Source organism: Terrapene carolina, unplaced genomic scaffold, assembly GCF_002925995.2.
Source record: "Terrapene carolina triunguis isolate 2854851 unplaced genomic scaffold, T_m_triunguis-2.0 Scaffold90, whole genome shotgun sequence".
In the NCBI taxonomy this organism is placed as follows: Eukaryota; Metazoa; Chordata; order Testudines; family Emydidae; genus Terrapene; species Terrapene triunguis.
The window spans coordinates 1,277,746-1,302,333 of NW_020664441.1; the positions used below are offsets into that span (position 1 = coordinate 1,277,746).

Here is a 24,588-nt window from a genome sequence, read left to right on the forward strand (position 1 = left end):
GTCATTTTGAATTCTAATCCTATCCTCCACAGTGCTAGCAACCCTTCCCAGCTTGGTGTCCTCTGCACATTTTATAAGCAGACTCCACTCCATGATCCAGGTCACCAAAGAAAATACTGAATCGTACCCAGACCCAGGACAGACCCCTGGGGGACCCCAATACAGGTATCCCCTAACTTTTACAGCAAACCATTGATAACTACTCTGGAATACAGTCTTTCAACCAGTAGGACACCCATCTTTTGGTAACTCCCTCTAGGCCTCATTTCCCAAGTTTGCTTATGGGACTGTGTCAAAAACCTTCCTAGAATCAAGCTACAACATGTCTACACCTTCCCCCGATCTGCTAGGCCAGTAACCCTGTCAAAGAAAGGAAATTAGGCTGGTTTGGCATGATTTGTTTTGACAAATCCATGTTAGTTATTATTTATAACCCTATTGTCCTCTAGGTGCTTACAGATTTATTGCTTAATAATTTGTTCGTCTCTGTTTTTACAGGTAGTGCGGGACAGCCAAAACTTAAGGTTGTAGAATTCATTGCTGTTCTGTTTTTCATCCCGGTGGAAGGCTTTATTGACAAAGCATGGGCAGTCAGGCTTTTTCTTAATCTAATTTGTTCTGGCATGGCACTTGACAGCTGGGATCATGCTGCCAAGAATGTTCTGTTCCCAGAACCTGAGTCAGAATCCGTGTTTATCCAGTTGCATCATCCCTTTTGGAGTTAACTACCAAACTACTGGGGGAGAGAGGTAAATGGCAAACTACCGGGGGAGAGAGGTAAATGGCAAAGGGAGTTCTAATAGGGGTGGAACAGGGAAAAGTTTGGCAGGGCCAGTGGGTTTTCAGGGTCCTGGGAGAGGTGGAACTGAGAGGAGTGCGGTAGCCAATTGGCTCTTGAGTGGGCAAGACTGGGTGGGGTCACTTTCAATATGGATAATGCAGAGAGGGCAGCTAGCTCAGTACCGGCTCAGGAGTGTAACGGCAGCAGGGAGAAAAGTGAAGTTGCTCAGTGCTGAGGCAGATGGGGATAGCTTCAGAGTCAAGTCCTCCTAAAGTGCGGATGAGGGATACAATGGAGGAGGCAGGCCCCTGCAGCTCTTCACCTGGGAGGAGATCGGGCTCCACATGGGCTGGGGGCACCCGCAGCAGGAGCGGTGGCTGGTGATCAACAGGAGGTCTATGACATCAGCCAGTTCTACCGGCGGCACCCGGGGGGCGCACGGCTTATCAGTCTCTATGCAGGGCAGGAATGCCCCGGTAAGAGCCAGGATGGGGGGTGGGAGGCATGTAGCAGAAGGTACCAGTGTGCAGGGCAAGTTACCATGGTAAGAACTGAGAAGAAGGGAAGGATCATGTTGCTTGTCAGCTACTATGTGGGACAGGATACCATGGTGAGGCCCAGGAGACTTGTCAAGGTGTGACCAACCAATCAAAGGGGCTGGAAAACTGGCTTAAAAAGCCAGCTGGGATTTCTTGTGTCATGAATGAATCCAAGGGAAATACTACAGAGATGTTATGGTCAACTCTATGCCTTCCCCACCCCTTCCCCAGAGCCTTAGGAGGCTATTTGCAAGTGAATCAAGTGGAATAGGACAGGGCTGGACTGACTGGACTTCAATGACCTCTAATGGTGTGTCACATGCCATGGTACAATCCAGACCAGTGGTGGGTTGTGTCATTGCCTGTCCTGCAACCTTGGTGCCTCACAATGCTTTGCTGTTGTAGCTCCCAACCTGGGCGGCTCACAAATAGCCTGTCATTGTGCAGCTCACACTTAAGTGTCTGTGTATAGCAGCAGTTCTGGTCCAGCAGCCAGTCAGCAACACTCCAGCCACACTCTGGCTCCCACCAGCCATGGTTACTACTTGCAGGGTGACAATAACACACTCCCAGTCCTGGATTTTCCCAAAACTGTGTTCTGCACTGTCCAGCCCTCTCCTGGGTAGTTTGGAGAACAGAGGTCCCTTGCCCATGTAAGTGGGTCAATATTCAACAGTTTGCTACTTTAACCAGAGTTACCAAACAGTTTGGTTTAAAGACAACACTGGATTGGTTTAGATTAAAAGATAAAACAAGTTTATTAACAATAGAAGATAGGATTTTAAGTGAGTACAAGTATAAGGTATTAAAGTCAGCAATGAAGACAAATACAGATAAAACACTTTCTAATAACTAAAACTTTACTTTGAACCAAATCTACCATGTTAAGTCCTTACCACGTGTTCCCAGCAACATGACTGACCAAATTCTCGGGTCGGGATTCTCCCCTCTCCCCCAAAGTCAAAGGGCTGGTTCCCTTGTTGTGAAAGAGAGAGAGATGGAAAGAAAGATGCCTTGGGGTGTTTTTGCCCATCACTTTTATAGTCCAATCACCCTTTGAAGTGGATTCTTCTGATGATTATCCCTCAAAGCAAAGTTTATTCAAACAGTGAAGAAGGCACTGGTGATGAAGGTGGCTCCATGCTCTTTCTTCTCACCTCTTCTCTGTTTGCAGAAATGCAGATTTGCCTGGTCTCCTGCCTTTGCCCTCCCCCCCACTCCTGCCCACTTTGCTGTCACGAGGACTCTGTGTACTACATATATGTAAACTGAGGTACACACACATTCCTTTGTTTAGGACACACCTGTTTAACAACTTTTTCCCAGGCAGGACTGTGTGATTTTGAACATATGCTAATAACATCATAAGGGGGATTTCATAACTTTACATAAATAATCGCTACATATATTTCACCATGATATTATTGACCAGCAGTTTTCAAATGATACCTCACAAGGCATATTTTGTATAAAGATTATTACAAAGTGGGTAGTTTGTGAATACAGGATTGCTTCTGGTCACACTGTGGAATGCCTCATTGAGGCTATTGCAGCCAGCCATAATGTAGAGCAGCCTAAGGGAGGTCTAAATTATGTCTGGGACTGGCCTGGCCCTTAACAGTGCAGGTGTGCAGGGGAATACAGGGACTTACAGCTCCCTTGTCCTTCACCCCAGCCCAAGCTGCCCTGAAAAGAGCTAAGAACATAAGAACAGCCATACTGGGTCAGACCAATGGTCCATTTAGCCCAGTATCCTGTCTTCCAACAGTGGCCAATGCCAGGTGCTTCAAAGGGAATGAACAGGGCAATTACTGAGTGGTCCCTTCCCTGTCATCCACTCCCAGCTTCTGGCAATCAGAGGCTAGGGACACGCAGGGCATGGGGTTGTGTCCCTGACCACCATGACTAATAGCCATTGAGGAACCTATCTTCCATGAATTTATCTAATTCTTTTTTTAACCCAGTTATACTTTTGGCCTTCACAAGAACCCCTGGCAACTAGCTGCACAGGTTGATTGTGCGTTGTGTCAAGAAGTACTTCCTTCTGTTTCTTTTAAACCTGTTGCCTATTAATTTCATTGGGTGACCCTGGTTCTTGTGTTATATGAAGGAGCAAATAACACTCCTTATTCACTTTCTCCACACCAGTCATGATTTTATAGACCTCTATTATATCCCCACTTAGTCATCTCTTTTCCAAGCTGAATAGTCCCAGTCTTTTTAATCTCTCTTCATATGGAAGGTGTTCCCAACCCTTCATCATTTATGTTGCCCTTCTCTTTACTTTTTCCAACTCTAATATATCTTTTTTGAGATGGGATGACCAGAACTGCACCCAGTATTCCAGGTATGGGTGTACCATGGATTTATATAGAGGCAATATGATATTTGCTGTCTTATTATCTATCCCTTTCCTAAGGTTCCTAACATTCTGTTAGCCTTTTTGGCTGCCGCTGCACATAACATGAATGTTTTCAGCTATGGCACAGCTTGAACATGTGGGTCACAGTTTTTAGGGATTAAGAATAGAGGTGGGTGGGAAACTATTTTTCTACCTGCTGAAATGAACCTGAGACCTTTCAAAAGTAAAAATATGTGTGTGTATTTGTATGTGAGAGCAAACAGCCTGGTCGTTAAGGCCTGCACTTGGGATGTGGGGAAACCCCAGTTCAAGATCCTCTGCACTTTGGTTTTACAAATCAGTGCCTTAACCACCTGGCTATTCTGGGTTGACTCTCTCTCAACATTCCATCCTGGACCCAAGAAACTTTTCCCATCAAAACTGGTACATTCCCATGAAACATTTCAGTTTCAATTAATTGGAATTTTCCAAGAACAACAACAACAAAAATCAGAAAATTCCCAACCAGCTGTAGTAAGAATAATATTTTCTGTCATGGCTAAAGTTACACAAATCCTAATTTTGGATGTTTATGAAGTAGCAGAAAGAAAAAAATTGAAAAAGATATGCAACTTCCATTCCTTACCCTCCTAATCTGAATATTCAAATTCAGGTAATTTTTTTAAACCACAAGGAGACAAAGCTATTATTTGATGCATATTCAAATTAAAAGGCTTTTTATAGCCCAAGATATGCAGTAGGATGTTTTTGAACCTATCTGATATTGCACAAACTACTGAGTAGAATAACTTTTCCTTCCCACTCTTTGTAGCTCTTACCGCTAGAATGCCAATAATTTCTGAACAACCTTATTAGACTCAGACATATCTTGATGCTGATGCTGATGCTGTTATGTTTTGTTTGTTATGTTTTGCTGATGCTGTTTCAATAGATTGAATGTCTACTTATACTCATTTAGAAAATAAAAAGATCTCTTCTCCTATCCACGCTTACCATCTCTTTATAGTCTCTTCTAAAATAACCACTGAGAGATCATCCCTTTTATAAATTTCAGTCCCCTCTGCCAGATGAGTCACTCACCAGCGGGAACTGGTTCCTCTGGACTGCAGCCAGATCATTGTTCTGTGGTGCTTCCATTTGATTGGAAGAGCATCAGGTTGATTATTTGGATTGCTATTTTTAGCCCTTTGCTAGGTGCAGGAATTTCTCCAGTGTGTTTTAGCTCAAAATAGAGGTTAAGGGGCAAAAGTCCAGTTTACAATCCAAATGACAATCACAAAACAAAATGCAGTTTGTAGTTTGATATAGACGTGTGCAGACATATACCAATCAACCACAGTTTATTTTAATGTAATTAAGCTTAAAATAGAGTGCATACAGTGTTGTATTAAACTTTATCCCAGCAATATCTTGAATAGATAGAGAAGGAGGAGAGGGGCCTTCCCGAACAGTATTGCTTCTTACTGTTTGATGTTGTTTGTGTTTCCCCATGCTTGGTGTGTTGTTTTCTCACCCTATTCCTTTGTGCATTTACAGGATGCCTTTGTAGCTTTCCATATCAATAAAACACTGATGAGAAAGTCCATGAACTTGCTGCTGATTAGGGAGCTGGCACCTGGTCAACCCAGCTTTGAGTCCTGCAAAAATGTGAGTGTCTTTAAGGGATTGATATAGGGTGGGATCTGGGAGTCAAGTTTGTTCCCAAAAAAATGAAAAACCAGATTTTTCATTCATTCAGTGGCAGCCAGAACTCCTGGTACACATTATACATCACACTGCAACACAGAGCCACAATGCCAATGGACGGGAATGCTGATCAGCCATGCTTTTCCCTTGGTGCAATATTGACCCTCACTGAGCTCCCCTACTTTCCCCCCCCATTACAGTGATTCCCCACATAGTGGTAGCAGGTAGGAAGAACCCATCAGCCATTGGATATCTCTAGCATCACAGATTCCCTCTAGGTATGGCACAGCCTGTCAAGTGCAGATTGTCCCAGTGACTCCCTCTGCGGGAGCATAGATTTCCTCCACTTCCACAGAGATCTCTGTGCAGAAAGGTAGTAAACTGGACTTTTCTTGTTGCCCATCAAAAGCAAGAAGTCAAAAGGTAACTCATATTAAAACACAATGCAGTTCTGTAGTTTATGTACTATATTGCAAAATCAATCAATGCATGTTATGGAATATATCACATTCTCCTTCACGTAGCAGCATTCACCGTCAGGTACAGAAATAACAGGCTTCACTAGGAAAGATTCTTATTGCCCAATTAATTTGTTAAAACATAAAAGTTACATTAACAGTATTTATTTCAGAATTTTTTCAGTGTAAAGGTTAAATTATGCATTTATCTATTCTCTTGCAATTTGCATGCATTTCACGTAACAGCTCTCAAGTGTTTATTTATAAGTGTTTATTAAAGAATTCTTTTATGGAATTTTAAAGTTGTTTGCTTCCAGAGAGGCTTTATTCTCAGAGGTGTGAGGGTAGATACTTAAAATATGAGTGTGTATGTGACAGCCGCCACCTTGGCCAACACACCACAGACTGAACTGGCAACAGTCTGACATCCTCTGTGGATTAAGCACAGAGGAGGCCATATAATACATATTGACCAGTGGGTTACATATATAAGGTTGAATATTCACTGCCAGAAAACTTCATTAATACAGAATTAAGGCAAACTTAAACTTCTGAAAACCAGGAAATACAGAATTAAGGTAATGTCTCTACACTAAACCTCCACACAACCTTAAACTCTGCTTCCCTGGAGCTAGCAATAGGCACAGAGGCCAAACCAAATCTGACCTATCCCTAACACAGAAAATGGCAGGTTTTGTTATGTTGTGTCCAACACAATTCTATACCATCATTCCTCTTCAGTCCTCTCACTGACCCTCACTGTGTTAGGTGTAGCTGTATTGACCCAGGGATTAGTTACAGCTCCCCATTTCAATTTCAGCATTGTACGTCTGTGCCATGCATCAGTCATGCCTATTCTCTGCTCCCCAGACGTCTCCTGTGGCATACACTGAGCATGCTTGTTCCCAGCTCCCATCATGGAGCTGGTTCGTTGTGCCTAGTGCCACTCAAGAGAAGTTTAGTGAGCCTCTCCGATAACAGAACTGATTTGTCCTGGAAAACTTGCCACTCTGGCGTCATTTTCAATGTGGTAACTAGTCATTCCCTTGTCAGCCCAGCCCCATACCACCATTGTGGGCTTCATATCCCAGACACAGTACAACCCACAAGACTGTTTCAGAATAGGAGCTAGGCAGATGGGTAGATATCGGGGGGGGTTCATTTGTGAGGTGCTGAGCTTCCTCACAATTGCACACCTCTCTCACACTTCCAAAAGAGGCTCCACTGTGGCCAGATGTTGGGCAGAACACACAAACATTCACACCTTTTAGATTTCCTGAGGAAAGAATTTGAATGCCCACTCTTGGGATGCAAGGGTCAGGACCCACTCCCTTAAGCCACCAGTGAGCATGTTATTTGGTATGTGTCACTCAATAGGTTGTTTCTGAGAAAACACTAATTTGCAGAGGTGTGAACTGTGGTAAACAGAAATGTTAAAACTTTTGTACTGCAATATATTTCAAATTGATCACTGGTACTCTTGTATAGCTGAACTCAGGGGCAGTCCAGTGATATAAATTTTATGGGAGTCAAAGCTACATTTTTTTCCATGGCTCTGTGAAAAAAAGGTATAAGATTTTAAAAATTTTAAAAGAAGCTTTTTTTTTTTTTTTTTTTTTTTGTTGGAAGGTTGCAATTCAGGAAAATTTTGAAAAAATAACATCAAATTTGCACCACAAAATGATGTTCAAGACCATCTTGCTGTGCACATGGAATTTAGAGCACTTTGAAAATTAAAAGCAGATCCCTCTTGACCAATGACCCTACATATACATAATAATCCTATGTGAAATACCAGTTTTCAAAACAATCTCCCCATACATGTGGATTTTAGATTACTTTGAAAAATTGGCTACTAAACACAAAGCTCTGCACAATCTTAATTGTAGAAGTCATTACTGCTCCACCATAACACTGCCTGCCCTCAGCAAAATTTCCAAAAGGAGCTCCAGCAGAAAACAGCAATGTGTGTAGTAGATTTTCTCAGAAATCTGCCAAGAGCAGTACTTGAACTCATACCCCTTGGATGTTACTCAGGTTCAAAGACAAGTGCATACTTACCTAAGCCACCAAGTCCTAGAGCTTTAAAAGTAGTTAGATGCCTAACTTTCATTGAAATCATGCCATTCAAACAACATACATTTATTATAGCTAAATGCAAGGAACAAAGACTGAAGGACACATTTAACAGGCTGGGGGAGAGTATTCTGAAAAGCAGTGACTTCAAAGAGGACTTAGAGGTCATTGTATGTGACCAATTGAGGTCCCAGAGGAATGCTGTGGCTAAAAGGGCTATCACCATCCTTGGATGTATAAACAGAGCAGATCCGGACGTGTTCGTCATTGGTTTGAATATTCAGTCGGGATCATGACCCCATCTGCTGATGGCTCAACACCATGTGGGTTCCCATAGTTTGGGAACTGCTATTTTAAATCAAGATTGGATGCCTTTCTAAAAGCTATACTCGAGTTCATCCAGAAGTCAATGCAGGAATTACTGGGTACAACTCTATGGCCTGAATCAGCAATATTCAGTAGATTCATAGAAGTTTAAGGCCAGAAGGGACGATTAAATCATCTAGTCTGACCTATATAACAACCAATACTTTCAGCTCAATCACTTGTGTTTGACTAAAGCATATTTTCCAGTCTTGATTTGAAGACATCAAGAGAGATGGAGAATCTACCACTTCCCTTTATAGTTTGTTCCAATGATTAATCTCCCTCGCTGTTAAATATGTGTGCCTTATTTCTAATTTGAGTTTGTCTGGTTTTAAGTTTCACCCATTGGTTCTAGGTATGCCTTTCTCCACTAGCTTAAAGAGCCCTTTAGTACCTGGTATATTTTTGCCATGAAGGTATTTATATACCACAATTAAGTCACCTCTCAATCTTCTTTTTGGTAAACTAAACAGATTAAGCTCCTTAAGTCTCTGACTGAAAAGGAATTTTTTCCAGCTCTTTAATCACTTTGTGGCTCTTCTCTGCATCCTCTCGGATTTTTCAATATCCTTTTTAAAATGTGGACACCAGAAGTGCATGCAGTATTCCAGTGTCAGTCTGACCAATTCTGGTAAACAGAGGTAAAATCACCTTCCTACTCCTATTTACCGTTCCCCTATTCATACACCTAAAGATCACATTAGCTTTTTTTGCCACAGCATTAAACTGGGAACTCATGTTCAATGGCTTGTCCACTATGGCCCCCTAAATCCTCTTCAAAGTCACTGCTTTCCAGGATACAAGTCCCCCATTCTGTAAGCATGACCTGCATTTTTTGTTCCTAGATGCATGTGTAATAAAACACATTTTGTTTGATTAGGCCCAGCTTACTAACGGACCCAAATCACTTTGTATGAGTGCCCTTTCTTCATTATTATTTACTATTCCACTAATCATAGAATCATAGAAGATTAGGGTTGTAAGAGACCTCAGGAGGTCATTTAGTCCAACCCCCTGCTCAAAGCAGGACCAACCCCAACTAAATCATCCCAGCCAGGGCTATGTTGAGTCGGGCCTTAAAAACCTGTAAGGATGGAGATTCCACCACCCCCCTAGGTAACCCATTCCAGTGCTTCACTTTGTGTCATCCACAAATTTTATCAGCGGTGATTGTATATTTACTTCCAGATCGTTGATGTTGAATAGCACGAGACATAAAACAGATCCCTGCAGAACCCCACTACAAACACCTCCATACCATAATGATTCCCCATTGATAACTACTTTGAGATCTGTCACTTATCCAGTTCTTAGTCCATTTAATGTGTGCTCTACTGAGCTCATGGCTTAATCAAAGGCCTGACAGCCCAGTCACATGACAGCCCTCACCAAACACAGTATCATACCAACCACACAGCCTTCACAGAAAAACACCAACACAGACACTCACACACGAGCAAAGTCTCTTACCTCCAAGAACAGGATCTGCTTCTGAGTTTTCTCTGTAACAGTTTTACATAGTAGGAGAAATGATCAATTTTTTTGTTGGAAACTCTTTCCTGGATAAAAGGGGCCTTTTTAATAAACCAAAAGTTTTTATTAATTTTTAAAAAAATGCTGGGTTTTTTTAATTGAAACTGAACATTTGAAACTTTGAAATTTGAAATTTTGGGGGGTTGTTTTTTCCCCTTCCTTATCCTTTTCCCCACTGAATACAACCAAATGAATCATATGTCAGTGTTTTTCTTTTTTCTTCTTCTTCTTCTTCCTCCTTTTGGTGCATTTCATAACTTTTCAAAACTTCCTCAACTTTTGGAAAAGTTACAGAATGAAAATGAAAGTCTCTAATTCTGCCACTCCATTATACTCCCTTATCCAGTGTAGAGATAAACCAGTTCAGCTACAATAGCTGAAGTCACACCTACCCTTATTTCACTAGTTTTAAGTATGTCCCTAAAGTGCTGTAATAATAAATCTCCCCACACAAATTGCTGGTAGAAAACTTCCATGAGCTATGTGCCACTGTCAAGAGGATGGGACTCTTCAAACCTAGTTATCTTTTTTTCTTCCTGAATTTCCTTCAAATTCTGATTCTAGAGGCTGCTGGCTGGTTCACCCTCTGGTACATTGGAACATCCTTCATGCCCTTTCTCACTGCAGCATTGCTGCTAACAACAGCTCAGGTAAACTGCCCAAATCATTGTTGTGAGGGACACATGTATTTACATGTTATTTATTCCTACTCTAGTCACCTCCTCAGCTGCTGACTCTGCTATGGCCCTTTGCCCTGTTTCATAAGGTGCAGCTTCTCCAACGGAGTGTCTGCAGTGTCCAGCAATGATGGTTTATTGGATGGTTCAGGCAAAGTTGTTCAGAACAGCTAAAAATACTGTAGTACTGCTGGGAACAGGGAGCTCACAGCTTTTTTAATCTGCAGGAGGAACTGTGTCTTGTAGAAGCTATGGATGTGGGAAACTCATACCTCTTAAGTTGCCACCCTTACTCAGAAAAAGGTTCTGAAGAGAAGCAGTGGAGGAGCACTGGCTGTAGGGAGCTCAGACCAACTCCCGTCTCTATCTGTCTCAGAACGCACATACAAGAGAGGTACTGCATGAAGTGAACTCAGTAATGTGCTTTTTGTGTGAGTGTAGCTAGAACTAGCAGCCCACATTTCTCCTATCTATAGTTTACTGGGTCCCCTCCTCTGCCCAGTCTTCTTCCCACGCTGGACATGGCATTGTCTGTGTGTAATCTTTTGTATCTGAACCTAGAGACACTTTATGGGTGGAACTGATTAGGTTCGAGTGTGTTACCTGAACTCCACCTAATCACAAGCTTTTCCCTTCTGTAGACATAGAGAACATATTTTTTCTCAATTGAGTTGAGCTGGTTGAGGTCATCCCTCAAATAACTCACTCAAGTTTAAATGTGTTACTCTGCATCTACACTCAGAAAAAGGCTGCAGTTAAATTGAGGTTATCTGACCAATGACAACCTCTTTTCACATGTAGACAAGCCGTGTGTGTCAGCCAAGACAGGTGGTGCTCTGTACCTTCACCAGGTTGAGGTTGGGATGCACTGAAAAGAGGAGTCCCCAGGAATTCATGTGTTGAGACAAATGTGTTTCTGGTCCCTTTCACTGTGCTCTTCCCAATATGGGCTTGGGATGCACTGATAATAAGGTGGGGGTGTTCTTTAGGAATGAGTGTATAGCGGATACAAAAGATGTCCCCCATAATAGCAAAGGGCACGTTCATCAAGTTAGGTTGTTTAAATGATAGTCCTAGAGACATCTTTTACCCTGCACTGTGAGTGTGGAGGGTAGAAATTGATTCCTGGTGTCATCAGGAGGCATTGCCATCCAGTTGGAGCTGGGGTTGATTGACAGAGGCTGGTTTTATAGAGTTTAAAGCCAGAAGGGACCACCAGATCATCTAGAACTGAATGTGCAAAGATGACATAGCACTGCCCTGGCCCTGTTACAGAAGTTCAAGGAACCCTGGCCCTATTTTATCAGTGATGCATTTTCTCTTCCAGTTCCAGGGCTGGTGGTTCTAGCATGATTTGGGGCACCAAGTCCAAATGGAACCACTTGTGTCATGAGTTTGTGATGTGCAATCTAAAGGTAAGTGCCTAAGGGTATCCATTGGAACTTCAGCAGGGGAGGTTAAAAGAGTGAGCCCCTTCTGTTCAGAAAGTCTCTTATGGATAGTCTGCCCCATAAATGTAGCAGAGAGGAGAACATGATGCAGTTCTCAAGAAAAGGGTGAACAAATAATGGATGAGGGCTCATGCAGGCTCCCCCATGCCCCAGCCATGTGAGCTCATGGAAGAAAAATTGCTAGGGGGCCACCCAAAAACTCACCCAACAGGAGTAGAGGCAAGGCAACACAGCAGAGACCTTCAGATGCCCTTCCCTTATGTTTATTGGCTGTTCACTCCAGTTCCCTCCTTCAGAATCTCTTCACTTCAGTCTCACTCAGCCTGCCCTCCCTGTTCCCCTTCTTTGCTCCTTTTTTCTTTCCCTTTTTTCTTTTATCCCCTTTCTTTCTATGTCCCTTTTCACTTCCTTTGTGCACCTAATTCTCCGCAACAAAACCTCACTTAGAACTCATTTTTATTTATTTATTTTGTGGAACTAATATGTTTGCAGCCATTATATTATTCACTCTGCTTGTATATTAGATTTTTTACTTCCCCCATCCCTACCCCTTTGTCTTGTCTATTTAAAATGTAAGCCTTTCAGTGCAGGGACTGTTCGTCCAGTGCTTAGCACAACAGGGCCCTGATCTCAGTTGGGGTTTCTAGGCACTACCAGAGTTCAAATGATAAAATAATAATAAATGAGGCAATTTATATTTAGCAGCAGTGTGTTTTGATTCCTGCAGGGGTTGTCATCCACGTGGCGGAATCGCCAACATAACCAGCATCACACCAAAACCAACTGCTTCCCCAAGGACCCTGATATTCTACTACATCCCTCCCTTTTTGCCTTGGGAAAGACACTCTCTGTGGAGGTGAGTGTGAGGGAATGGTTTTGAACAAACTTGGTTTCTGAAAGGATATAGTGCTAAAAGACCTAGCAGTCAGGAAGCTGTAGTGTATTGGGAGTAACTTGTCCAGTGTGTGGGATTTTGGAGCTACTGAGTCACTGTTGGATTGCAACCATTCTGGAAAAGGGCTGGTGCTGAGACATACTTGCTGCTTGGAATGCTAGTGGTTCCCTGGAGAAACAGAGAGTTTCACCTTGTTTGTCCAGTGTGGGTGTATTAATCATTCAGCATGGGGAGTGTAGTTTACAGGGGAAGGTGTCCAGTAGCTTAGTCAGGACTATGATTATTTTATATAACTTTATGTGATTCAGAAATTCAAAACTGTTCCAGAAGAAATCAGTGTTCCCAAGAGACTGGCTTGGGACAGTAATAGAAATATACCTAACATCCTAGAGATCCTTCTTCATCACTGGTGCATTAAAGGCCAGATTTTGGAAAGTGCTCAGTTCCTACTTAGGTACCAAAATAAGAAGCATCTCAATCAAACCAGTAGGAACCCAAGCCAACCTGATGAAACACACTCTGACTCTCAGGTGTCACTCTATACCACTAACCTCCTGAACAACAAACCAAAAACCACACCCAAACCTGAATGATAGTTAGGTGACTGGGAGAAAAAAAATCAGTAGGCAAACCATAAGGACGAACAGATTTTAAAAGAAATTAAATAGCTAGGCTGGTACAGATCCCCAAACAGAAATTTCACAGAAGCGAACCACATTACCATTGTGAAATATGCAAATGACAGGCAGACTCCCGCCAAATTCAGAATCAGGAATCACAAACTGAACAGTAAAAGTGGGAGGAGCAAAGTAACGGGGAAACCCATGGAAACTGGACTGTCTATCTAAGGTGACAGACTAAAACAAAGGTTTTTACTCCAAAGAAAGTGAGACAGTTACTTCCTCAAACTATCAGAGATGCTAAAATATATTTAAAGAAAAAGATTGGTGAGGAAAAAACTGTTCCTCACCCTTGGAGAAAGGAAAGCAGGAGCAGAGACAGCATCACACCATGAAGCAACCTGCCAGCAAATCAAGAATGGGGAAACAACAAATGAGCAAAGGGAATAAAACCTCAAACTTACTATCAAGCCTTAACCTGGTGAGAGGTTTTAAACCATATCTTCCTCTGAGAGAAATCAGAGGCTTCTATCCCTCTTACACTTTGGTAGCATCAGTATCATTTGTCATGACAATACAGTTTTTTAATTGATTGAGGAGTGGCAGAGTTAGGAGATGTCTAAAAAGGTGCGTCTCAAGGAGGAAATAGAAGTGAGGAAGTGCTTCTGTGGGTGTTTCTCAGGGAAGAATAGGAGATCTCTGTAGCCCAGCTGACCTGTTGTGGTCTTCTCTCCTTCACAGCTTGGGATGATGAAGAAGAAATTGATACCATCAGCACAAATACTTCATCAATGAGTATTTCCTCTTTCCTGCACAAACATCAGGCCCTCACTCAGTGTGGTAGGGACACCCTCATTTGTTGTGTAGGCCTCACATTCCAAGCCATGTGTCTGGGGGCAGGGTAGAGAACTCCAATTGCATCCTACTACCCCCAAGTCTCTTGGTTCCCTTCCACAACCTTTGGAGAGGCAGGAATTAACCTCAGATAAATGCTGGTTTCTGATATAATTACCAGTGCATTTATCTGGGCAGGGACAAACCTGAACTAATAAAAGGGACTATTCAAGGACCTTACGGGTAATTACATGTGCCACCTAGCATAGTACAATGTACTGGGTCTCTAACACTTAAAGATACAGAGTAATACTGTCTAACCCAATTGAGTCCAAGCTGCTTGGGCATAGTGTGAGCTTGGAGTCATGAATCCCAGTTTCTGCTGCATCACCAGGCATCCACCCTTGTGATTGCTATGTTGGTCATGGTTCCACTGCAGGGTCTGGGTCACTCTTCTAGCCCAGCTGAAGTTGGGGTGTGGCCTCCCGCTGAGCAAATTCCCTAGCCCTGGGTTCAAGCTGCATTTGAGCCTGCTGCCTTCAGCAGCAATAAAGGCTAACTGCCCAAGTCTATGGCTCTCTCCCAGCCCTCTTTCCATGCCAGCCAATTAGCCCAGAGCCTACCAGGTGGTCGACAACAAATCCCTTGACCCTCTTTGGGCAGGGCTGAGTTCCCTCTCTGGAATGGCATTCCCCTCCTCCAGTGAGAGGCAGGATGGCAGCAAGAAGTCAGTGGTGAGGTTTCCTCACAACCTTTCAACCAACCAGGGCTTTGGGGCAGAGAAGCCAGTTCCACTCTCTGCCCATCCTCTAATGAATGAAGGCTCAGGGAAAGGGTAAGAGTGGCCCTTCAACACAGCTGGCATGTGCATGTGGAATGAGCGAGTTCTCACCTAGCAATTTCCACAGCCTCCCAGTTTAATTCCTCCAAGAAAGCAGACAGAGAAGACTTTTCCTCCCAGCCTGGTGGGAGATATAAATACATGAGGAAGAAGCATGTACTGCTGCATAGGATGTACTGCATCTACAGGAGCTTCAGATGGGATGTGTGACGTTGCACTCCATATGCTTTATGAAAATATGCTTATGAATGTGAATATGATGTAACTGGGATATGCTTTATGCAAAAGGTTTCTTGTAAGGTGTCATTACAAAGCTTATAATCTACTGAGTGTGTTCATCCTAATTGTTTGCATGTATTATTTCTATGTCTGAAGTTAGGAGAATAAGATATAAACTTGTATCACTGATGTAAACATATTAAGTGGAAGCCATTAAGGGTGCTTCAGAATCAATGAACTGAAAATGGCTCAGTTTATTTGCAAACCTTCCTGTGTACGTGTGGGCCAGCCCAGGAAGAATGGAGGGTGGGGTCTCACAGGACGTGATCATGTCACCTGATATTGGAATCCATCTTAATCCCTGTACATTTCCATTCAAAAGGAGGGATGGGGGCCAAGCACAGACAAAGGACTCCTGTCTTGTGCAAAAGCTATGTAAAGGGGGTGGAGCAGGACAAAGGGGCTTCCAGTCATGTGAAAACCCCTAGTTACCGCCTGAGATGGCTGCTGGAATTAACAAGGACTGTACTGGGGAAAGGATTGGGCCCAGACTAGGAAGGAGTCTAGTCTGTGAAAGAAGCTTCTTGGAACATCTCTGAGGGTGAGAAATTACCTGTAATCAGTTTCTTAATGTATTAGGCTTAGACTTGCATGTTTTTGCTTTATTTTGCTTGTTATTTTGTTCTGTCTGTTATTTCTTGAAACCACTTAAATCCTACTTTTTATGCTTAATAAAATCACTTTTGTTTATTAATGAACCCAGAGTAAGTGATTAATATTTGGGGGAGCAAACAGCTGTGAATATCCCTCTATCAGTGTTATAGAGGGCAGACAATTTATTAATTTACCCTGTATAAGCTTTATACAGAGTAAAATGAATTTATTTGGGGTTTGGATCCCATTGGGAGCTGGGTGTCTGGGTGCTGGAGTCAGGTAACCTGCCGAGCTGTTTTCACTTAAAGCCTGCAGTTTTGGGGGCATGGCCCAGACCCTGGGTCTGTGTTGAAGCAGGTTAGCATGTCTGGCTCAACAAGGCAGGGTTCTGGAAGTCCCAAGCTGGCAGGGAAAACCGGCTCAGAGGTAATTTCAGCACATCAGGTGACAGTCACAAGGGGGTCTCTGTGACTGAACCTGTCAAAGGATGCGTCTGGAGAAATATGAGCTCATGTGCTAAAATGGCAGGGTCGATATGCTACAGGGGCAACAGAGGGTGGGGCGAAAACTGACCGAGAAAAAATGGTGATGGTGTGCCCATGAGATTTGCCAAAATGAGACACCTCTCAAAGTAAATTATGCAGACGTTCAAAATATCATCATGTGTGCTGTTGGCTCAAATAGTCTCTTTGAGTTTGGCTCCCCCTTGTTGGGGCTTCAATATACCCACAGGCCCTGTGGGGCTCCTTGGTCTTGGCTTCTTCTTGAACGAGGGGAAAAAAGGTGAGATTCCCAAATGCCACTCCACTTGTGGCACCAAAATATAACATCACTCACAGTAAACTGTTGCTCTGTGACCCTGCCTCTCTTTTCTGACATGAGGAATGTAATAGTTACATTTTGAGATTTAAATTGTCACTGGCCATCTGAGCTGAACCTCAATGAGATGAATGAGGCAGATTGTACATCTCAAAATTATTGCTCCAAGCTCTCTGCTGACTCCACTCTATGCCAGTTAACCTCCAAAATGTGAACTGAGTGTTTCTTCACAGCCATAGCAGTTAGATACATGATTGAGAGAGAAAGATAGCTAGCTAGCTCCAATTCCGGAGAACAAGACAATAGTTTCAGAGAAGTGCCAGTATAGGATATGGGTGCCTATCAGCTGTTTCCAACCTCAGAGTGAAAGGACAGCAAGGGTGAGATGATGATGAGAGAAAAGGGGAAGATGAAGTAGGGAGGAAGCTCCCCTATGAGCATGGCTTGGTGTCAAGTAACAGAAAGCCTCCCCCATTCATTGCATTATAGAATCATATAAATGTAGGGCTGGAAGGAACCTCAAGAAGTCATCAAATCCAGCCCCCCTGCACTGAAGCAGGACCAAGTTAAACCTAGACCATCCCGGACATATCTGAAGACCTACTGAGTTTTTATGAATTGAGCCTCATAACACCCCTACAAGATAGAGCAGTATTATTTATTTCCATTTTACAGATGGGGAATTGAAGCACAGAGAAACTAAATGACTTGCTCAAGGTCACACAAGAAGTTTGTGGCAGAACCAGAAAGTAAACCCAGATCTCCTGGGTTCCAGTCTAGTACCTTAACCTCAAGACCTTCCAGAGTTACACTAATTCATCCTTTGTTTTTGGTTTTGTGGGTGACTTTCAGGGCTGGCTCCAGGTTTTTTGCCGCCCCAAGCAGCAAAAAGAAAAAAAAAAGCCGCAATCGCGATCTGCGGCACTATCGCCGCCGTTTCAGTCTAGTCTTTGGCGGCAGGTCCTTCACTCCGAGTGGGAGTGAGGGACCCACCACCAAATTGCCGCTGAAGAGCCGGACGTGCCGCCCCTCTCCGTTGGCCACCCCAAGCATCTGCTTGCTGGGCTGGTGCCTGGAGCTGGCCCTGGTGACTTTGTGATTGGATAAGGCCATTAATTCCTTGTGTTCTCCTGGTTCATTCTTCAGTCATAATCATGCTTCTGCTTCCATTCTTCACATTGTATTCACTGTATTTCACAATTCAATGCAAACTCTGGGTGGTAAGTATACCCAGCCCTTCACAAAAACCGTCGCTAACGGGCAGCTGCCGTGCCCTCCCCTTGCTCCTTCTCCTCCCTCCACCAGCACCTTCTGCATGCTGCTGAACAGCTCATCGCGGCGGGCAGGAGACGTTGGAGGGGAGGGAGAGGAGGTGATCAACAGGGCCCACCAGCAGGAGGGAGGCTCTGTGGGGGCAGAGGGAGGAACTGATCAGCAGGGCTGCCAGTGGTGCTAAGCACCCACTATTTTTTTTTCCATGGGTGCACTAGCCCCGGAGCACCCAGAGAGTTGGTGCCTATGAGTAAGTCATTCAAGCTGAGTATAGGTTTGCCCTTTGGGTATGGGAAATGTAACAATTGCAGTATGGCATCTCAAGACAGCTGGATAGCACTTCTCCCACAATCCTTTGGTGTTTGTGGAGGGGCGCTAGAATATAAAGACAGTAAGTGAGGGTTACCAAGTGAGGATCTGGGGATTTTGCTGGTAATGGCAATGGATGGGGAGTAGGCCTTATAGAGGATGTTTCATGGGCTATTTCCCCTCTGGAGCAGGTGGTGAAGGGAAACTACATGTGGAGAGAAAATAGGGTTATAGGCAAGGTGTCTCCAACTATATTCTTACTGCTGTGGGTGTTGTAGGGAAGCTTTAGGCCCTTACATGGGAGGATTTGGGAACTCTGGTCCTGCTGGTGTGAGGTGGTGGTGGGTGCGGTGATGCTGCAAGCTGCCATCCTGCTGAAGGTGTCTCTCCTTCTTTCACGGGAACTGGCCTGGCTTCTGACTTAGTTCAGCGATTCTTTCTTGGCTACAAGCCTTACTGGGAGTGAATGGAGTCCAGGGGCTCTTCCTACTGGTCAGGTATCAATTACCCCATGGATTCCCTCTGGCTGCTGGAACTCCCACCTCATCACTCAGTTCCTCTTCTGTGATCTCGACCCTGCCAGTCCTTCTTCTGCCTTCCCCCCTAGTCTCCATCTCTCTCTCTCTCTCTCTGGTCTAATCTTTGGCCACCCTACCTGTCTCCCTTTAGCCTGTGCACAATTCATTGCTTTCTGTAATGTAAGAGCAGATATAGTGTTTTCCCTTTGTTGTCCTCACTTGTGTTGTGTGGACCTTCTACTGACGATTCACTAACTGGACAATACAGGAGACATTTAACTATATGGCTACTGGGTTTGGCAGGCACAAGGGAGTTGCTGGTTTAAGTGGAAAGGTGTTTAACCAGGCAGTTGTCAGTTTGGGCTTTTAGGTCTGTTACTGGCCTGTCTGCGTGGGTATTTTAATGAGCAGGCATTGATTTGAGGAGGCTGGCTTTTTGTTAGCAGTAGTTGCTTAGGTTATGCATTTTTATCCAGCAGCCTCCAGCTTGGATGGGTGGCATGTTACTGGGCTGGACAGGTCTATAGCCTTTATCCTGGGCAGTGATTTCCCCCCTGTTTTCCTTCACAGGGTCCTGGAGAGTATTGTATTTTTCTGGGTATCGCACACAAACCACATCCCAATGAACATCGATTATGATAAGAACACAGACTGGTTCTCTGCCCAGGTAAGATCCTCTTCCCTCCTAGGTGTGCTGGAAGGCACTTATAAATGTTTAAAGAATTAATACTGTAAATATCATTACTCCTGGCAATAGCGCTGAGGATCTGTGTCACTTTAAGGATATTGTTAATGAAGCCTAGATTAGCCTGGAAGGGTGTGAGTGGGGCACTTTTCATCCTGCTGCCCGGAGAGATATAAAATGTAGCATTTATGGATCCACACTCACTCCTTTCTTTCTTCCTCTCCTAGTTCCAGGCAACATGCAATGTGAACCAGTCCTTATTCAGCGACTGGTTCACTGGACACTTGAACTTCCAGATTGAGCACCAGTGAGTACAAGCATTGGGAGAAGGGTGGGAACTCTCATGGGGCACCAGTGAATGCAAGCATTGCAGAGGGATAAGGGACCCTCCTAACAGTGAGGGTAATTAAACATTGGAACCATTTACTCGGGGAGATGTTGAGCTCACCAGCACTTTAGATATCTTTCTAAAAGACACTTTAATTCAGTTTCTGGGGAAAATTCAACAGCTTGGAGATCAGACTAGTTGATCGTAGTAATGTAGAGCTGGAAGGAGCCTTGAGAGGTCATGAGGCCCAGGCCGCTGCAGTGAGGCAGGACCAAGTAAACCTAGCCCATCCCTGACAGGTGTTTGTCCAACCTGTTCTTAAAAACCTCCAGTGATGGGAATTCCACAACCTCCCTTGGAAGCCTATTGCAGAACTTATCTATCCTGATAGTTAGAAAGTTTTCCCTAATATCTAACCTAAATCTCCCTTGCTGCAGATAAGAACATAAGAACGGCCATGCTGGGTCAGACCAAAGGTCCATTTATTATCCCAGTATCCTGTCTTCTGACAGTGGCCAATGCCAGGTGCCCCAGAGGGAATGAACAGAACAGTTAATCATCAAGTGATCCATCCTGTGCTGCCCACTCCCAGCCTCTGGCAAACAGAGGCTAGGGACACCATCCTCCATGAACTTATCTAGTTCTTTTTTGAACCCTGTTATAGTCTTGACCTTCACAACATCCTCTGGCAAAGAGTTCCACAGGTTGACTGCTTTGTGTGAAGAAATACTTCCTCTTGTTTGTTTTAAACCCGCTGCCTATTAATTTCATTTGGTACCCTAATTCTTGTATGTATGAGGAGTAAATAACACTTCCTTATTTACTTTCTCCAAACCAGTCATGGTTTTATAGATGTCTATCATATCCCCCCTTAGCCGTCTCTTTTCCAAGCTGAAAAGTCCCAGTCTTATTAATCTCTCCTCATATGGAAGCTCTTCCATGCCCCAATCATTTTTTTTGCCTTTCTGAACCTTTTCCTATTCTAATATATCTTTTTTGACATGGGGAGACCGGATCTGCACACAGTATTCAAGATGTGGGAGTACCATGGATTTATATAGAGGCAACATGATATTTTCTGTCTTATTATCTATCCCTTTCTTAATGATTCCCAACATTCTGTTCGCTTTTTTGACGGCCGCTGCACATTGAGTGGATATTTTCAGAGAACTATCCACAGTGACTCCAAGATCTCTTTCTTGATGGGTAACAGCCAATTTAGAGCCCATTAAGCCCATTACTTCTCATCCTACCCTCAGTGGACATGGAGAACAATTGATCACCTTCCTCTTTATAACAGCCCTTCACACATTTGAAGGCTGTTATCGAGTCCCCTCTTGTCATCTTTTCTCAGGACTAGTTTTTTTGACCTTTCCTCATAGGTCACAATGGTGCCTTCTGTCCTTAGAGTCTATGAATCTAGACGTGAGTAACAGGATCCACAGGAGGGAAGCCATCGGGATTGTTCCTGGTCAGTGCTCCAGCTATACCGGCAAGGGTTTTTTAGGATGTTATGATTTTTAAGTTTCTCTGTTACCTTTATTTACTGCCCCAACATTAACTGTAATTTGGATTCAAGGTCTGTACCAGGGACTTGCTTTTGCTTGATTTGCATCAAACAAATTGTTCTTCTTACCCCTGATTTGACTTACACACAAAAATAAAAAGGGTGTGTAAAACTCAGAACAACCAAGTCATTTTTAATGTAATAACTGCGCTTACTTAATCACACTTTTTATAGTCTGTTTAACATAAAGTTACATTTCTAAATGTCATTCAGTGCCTTCGTTGGGGGAAAAGAGTCAATTTTGGGCTGTAGCTCTCAGACTGTAATGGTTAAAGTCTGATCCCACTTTTTCTTAGAACAAGACAACAGTACCGGGGCCAGGAGAAGAAGAGAAAAGCAGAGCAAAAGATAGGAAAATGCCATTTCTCTTTGATGTTTGCAGTTTAGTTCTGTTAGACCAAACCCTAGCACACACAATCTTAGATGCCACTCCAGGACCCAGAAAACATTGACCAGCATAAGGCTGCTCACGGCCTTGTGTTCAACTTGCCACTCGGGTTACAGCCAATTAAGATAGCAAAGGAAGATTTGTTCCTGCTGGCTAAGCCAACTCTTACTGGAGAAAAGGCAAAGAGCAGTGGGAAAGAAACATACACAGTAGGGAGGCAACAGTAGGAACTTTAGGGTATGTCTACACAGGGATGAATACCCCGTGGCATGGCCACAGCTGGCCCAGGTCAGCTGACATCGCCTTGTTGGGCTCGGGCTGCTGGGCTAAAAATTGCTGTGTAGACATTCAGGATGGGGCTGGCGCCCAAGCTCTGGGGCCCTCCACCCTCGCAGGGTACAGAGCCCAGGCTCCAGCCTGAGTCCGAATGTCTACACTGCAATTTTATAGCCCACCAGCCCGAGCCCCACAAGCCCAAGTCAGCTGACCCTGGCCAACCACAGCAGGTTTTTTATCCCTGTGTAGACAGCGCGTTGGTGAGGATGATCACATTTGGTTCCTTCTCCTCCTGTTTTGGTCAGAACATCCTTCAGGAACAAGAGAAAGGCCTGATGATATGATGGAAATCCCTGGTTCCCTATGTGTAATAGTGATGATCATGAACCTGGTTCTTATTCTGGTTGATTATCATGATGCTCCAATTGTCCTACTATACTCTAAGCTGGCTTCTGTTCTGAACAAGTTGTGTAAAGAAATTGGCTCTTCTCTTCACAGCCTTTCCCCCACAATGCCTCAACACAACTACTGGAGTCCCTGGTGAAGTCCCTGTGTGCCAAGCATGGTATCGAGCACCAATGCAAGCCCTTGCTCGCCGCCTTAGCTGATGTTGTACAGTAAGTGTCATAGGAAGAATTGGTGCAGTAGCAAGTGGCATAGTAAAGATGCATGGTGAGAAAGAGAAAAGCAGGCTGGAGAAACATAAATGGAGGACAGGGATGTAGGAGGGAAGGGAATGGATGACTCAACAGATAAGAAATGCCCTATTTCCTTTGGGTCATAGTCAAAGCTCCATGTATTCTCTGGCATGTTAGACCTAGGGCCTTGTCTACACGACAAGTTTTGGCGGGAAGATGGGAGGAGTACATGCTGCAAAGCTACTTTGGGGGGCAAAAGTCTGCTCGTTTGCTGACAAAATAAAACCACCTCGCTGAGAGGCATAAAGACTTCTGCAGCAAAGTTCAAGCAACAAAGAATCAGTGTAGACACTGCTGTTTGTTTTGTCAACAGAACTGGCTTCTGCCAGCCTCCCACAATGCCTGCCCTGACCGCTCTGCTCACTGTTTTGATCTCTGGTGCCCTGCAGGCATGCACCCCTCCCCTTTCAAAGCTCCGGGAAGTATCTGACAGCTGAGCGTGTTGCTCCATTTGGGGAACAAAGAGCAAATCATTGGAATGCTCCTGTTCTGCCCTGCACTAGGCACACAGCGGCAGACAGACTGCTGCTGTGGGTGGGGGCGGGGCCGGGGGAGACTGCTGTGGTGCTTTGACATTGCTCAGCACGGAGAGCTCACAGAGCTACTCAGGGTGCCACTCCTGGCAGCTGAGGAGGCTGTGGGAGAACTCGGAGGGAATCAGAGAACCATAGGCAGGCAGAGCATGCTGCTTTGGGAGAGACTGCTGTGCCGAGCAGAGCCAGGGGCTGAGGTGGGGGGAAGTGTCCCCAGAGGTGAAAGTAAGCCGGTCCGGTCCAGTACGGCGTACCGGCAAAAGCCAGTACGCCATGCCAGACTGGACCGGCTTCCGCGGCGGTGATTTAAAGGGCCCAGGGCTCCAGCCGCTGTGGGGAGCCCCGGGCCCTTTAAAGCGCTGCCGGAGCTCCGGCAGCCGGGCTCCCGCGGTGATTTAAAGGGCCCGGAGCTCCGCGACGACCGGAGCCCCAGGCCCTTTAATTCACCTCTGAGCCCCGGGACTCCCAGCCGCCTCTGCAGCTGGTAGCTCCGGGGTGTTTTAAAGGCCCTGGGGCTCCCAGCCACAGTCGGAGCCCAAGGACCTTTAAATCTTGAAAGGCCCCGCCTCTTCCGATTGAAGCCCCGCCTCTTCCGGTTGAGGCCACACCCCTGCTCAGGACTCCGGCGTACCGGTAAGTCCTTTAAGTTACTTTCACCCCTGGATGTCCCCCTCCACCTGCCTCAGGATAGGTCGGTCAGCCTGCTGTCTCTCTCCCCTAGTCCAACCCCCTGCTCAAAGCAGGACCAACCCCAACTAAATCATCCCAGCCAGGGCTTTGTCAAGCCGGGCCTTAAAAACCTCTAAGGATGGAGATTCCACCACCTCCCTGGGTAACTCATTCCAGTGCTTCACCACTATCCTAGTGAAATAGTTTTTCCTAATATCCAACCTAGACCTCCCCCACTGCAACTTGAGACCATTCCTCCTTGTTCTGTCATCTACCACCACTCAGCACAGCCGAGCTCCATCCTCTTTAGAACCCCCCTGTGATGGGTTGGATCACAGAGCCCCCCTTGGGAGCTGCCACCTGATGTGCCAAGACCACTTCTGCCCCTGCTTTCCCTGCCCCGTTGGCTTAGGACTTCAGTGCCCTGCCTGGTTTGAGCCAGACTTGCTAGCCTGCTGCAAACCCAGACCCAGGGTCTGAACCATGTCCCCTAACAGCTGTAGGCTTACCCGAAAGCAGCTAACAGAAGTGTCG

At 44.7% G+C, this 24,588-nt stretch overlaps 1 pseudogene; it reads left to right on the top strand.

Annotated features, from left to right (window-relative positions):
• LOC112105517 overlaps window positions 1-22,804 on the top strand; it is a 33,716-nt pseudogene extending 10,912 nt beyond the window's left edge.
• Window positions 22,805-24,588: the final 1,784 nt, after the last annotated feature.